We start from the raw sequence: 2,772 nt of genomic DNA, 5'->3' as shown, positions 1-2,772 counted from the left end.
AAAAAGAACCTAGCAGCTCCCAGACAGCTTTAGATTTCTGTATGTGTACCGTACCAGCCTCAGAAAATGGCTGATGGTTTCCAATTGAGCCAGAGCCTGCCATGACCTTTTAAAGCAGTGTTCATACTGAGATATCCCTACTTCCTTCAGGTCTCTGTGCATCCTCATGTGGTGGCAGGGCATTGAGGGTCCTACGAGCCCCTGTCTCGGGGAAACTGGGGGCAGAAGAAGCAGTGTGCACTCCACAGTTGAAGGTCCAGGCCTCTGTTGGGAAGTCTCTTCCCTGCTCTGAGTTGTGGTCTGGCCTTATATGGAGTACATGGTGATACACTACCCAAGGGGTCCCTATATGGAGTACAAGACAAACAGAGCGACATCTAGGCCATCCATGCCTCTGAAATCTGGTTTATTTGCAAAGAACATGGTCCAAGGCACGGGAAGGACAAAAGGAAAAACCACCTGACATTGAGTTTAGAAGTGCTTAGATTTTGTCAATGAATGTGAAAAACATTCTGTCATCAGTCTCTTTGGGCCTTGAAGAATTCTAACTTTTTTAAATGGTTAAGGGTCAGTGAGAGGCTCCTGTGGAAAGTCTGGGCTCATATGCAGAAACTTCTGAAGAATCTTTGAGTCCAGTGTGGCACCCTCCAGGGGGTGTTCAGCAGCTAGGATGTTCATTTCAGGGAATCCGACAGGGGGTTTTGACTCAAATACCTCTGAGTTACTTTCAGAGCCAGTTACAACCATTGTGAGTCACATGGCCTTGAGATGCCAGGTATTTTGCAGTTAGAGCAGCTGTGTTTTTCATTTGTATTGGTGCTGGGGATTGATCTCAGGACCTTTGCATTGAGCTAACTCCCCTATTGTATTTTTCACTTTTAAAATTTTGAGACAAAGTCCCACTAAGTGGCTAAGTTCCTCAGGCTGGGCTCAAACTTTGAATCCTTCTGCCTCAGACTCCAAGAGTGCTATACATATGGCCGTGCCAGCCTACATATGGCTGTGTAGTTATGGACCTTGATTGTGTCAAGCTGTGCTGTTTCCTCATCTAATTGGTGATTCTCTAAGTGTGATTGAGAGACCCTCGCTGGCAAGTGAAGAGGACTCTCTTGTCAATTGGCAGATGGGTCTCTGACAGTCTGAAACTGGTTCTCCTTGTCTCTGACATAAATTAATGTAATAAGCTGTTATTTTAACCCCCCTGTGATGCCGTGTCACAGTTGGCCCCAAACTTTCCCCTTAGTCGTGGAGGTCTATTTAGGGTACTATGTGCTGGTTGACAGTAGTACTGCACGGAGTCTTTAGGCTGCTGAAACCCCTACAAATCACAATTCTAAACCCAAGTTAGAACCCCTAAGATTCATCACTGTCTCCAGCTCTCCTTGGCATGGAGGCTGGAGAACCCCCATGGCCAAGGGGAAGCAAGGCTTCCCAGATTTGGCTCCTGTGAGGTTTCCAGAAAAGAGCCCAGGACCGGAGTGTGACTTTATTTGGCTGCTGGCTCACATGTGGCTAAATCTCATGCTGACAGTCCTGGGCAATGAGGGGATCTCACTCAGCAGCAATCAATGATCTGGACAGGCAAGATCAAGGCTAGTCTGAAACTAAGCAAAATGTGCTCAGAGACTTCAGCTAATAGCAGTACAAACTGGAAGTAGAGGTGCCTAACGGAAGCACACACAGTAGGAGCCTTGGAACTTCACAGGATAGAACTCTCAGTGGGTAGAGCTCTCGGTGGGTAGAGCCTCCAGGGAGAGCTCTGAGGGATTCAGGGCAAAGCCAGGCCCTGGAAGTCAGGTAAGATTTGATGAGTGGATATTATTGCCACCAATTTATTGGCCTAATAAAGCAGGCACTACATGGTAGGTAAATAAATGTAAAGCAGGCTGGCAGTTTAATGTGGGTGTGGGCACAGGCACAAGCAGCTGGTGATTTGGGTTTTCATGAACTTATTAAAAGCATTTTCCAGCAGATTTCACTGCACCTTATTTTAGGACACCCTAGTGACCCTGCTCCAGTATGGACAGGTGGGCCAGGGTCTTGGAGGAAAGGTTAGGCCTGGGTGTTTTTGACTCACAAAGCCTTGCTGGAAACTGTCAGGATGGCTGCTGCTTTGCCAAATCTGCATCCTCCAGGAGTCCTTTGTGAGCCTGTGTGTATTATTGCTCCAGAGTGGTGAAGGTAGCCAAAGTCCTTTCACTGCCGTCTGTCACAGAGCCCTCAAATCTCAAGTCAAAAGGGTCTCCCTCCCAGAAAGAATAGCACTCTGCTTTGTTGCTTTACTGTAGACCTCTCTCTATCCCCGCACAGATAAGGAATTTTTTTTATTGCACTTGTTTATTTACAAGAGTGTGCCAAACTCCAACTTTCCCATTGCAAAGACTGAGACAGCACCTTACCCATCTCTGTGTCCCCTGCTACTAGCCAGAAGCAGACAGAAAATGTTTAATAGCTGTTGAAAGTTATAATACTCTCACTCGGTTCATCTTCGGTTTTGGGGGGTGGGATCTCAGGTTCCATATAGGATGTGAGGAAGGCTTTGAAACTTCTCGCTAGAGAAAAAGCACATTTATTCAGAGTTACAGATTTTATGATTGCAGTCTGACTTCTGCTCCGAGGAATGTAGTCTTCACTCTGTACAACCTTCACCTCTGCCTAGATACTTCTGATGATGGAGAACTCCCTCCCTCCACACTTGGGGATGGTGCTAATGGAAGTATCTTCTTTATTATTTATTTTATTTTATTTATTTATTATTATTATTTTTTTTTT

Source organism: Fukomys damarensis, unplaced genomic scaffold (assembly GCF_012274545.1).
Source record: "Fukomys damarensis isolate Sample0158 unplaced genomic scaffold, DMR_v1.0_HiC HiC_scaffold_19, whole genome shotgun sequence".
Lineage (NCBI taxonomy): Eukaryota > Metazoa > Chordata > Mammalia > Rodentia > Bathyergidae > Fukomys > Fukomys damarensis.
Note: the sequence above shows the minus strand (reverse complement) of the source record.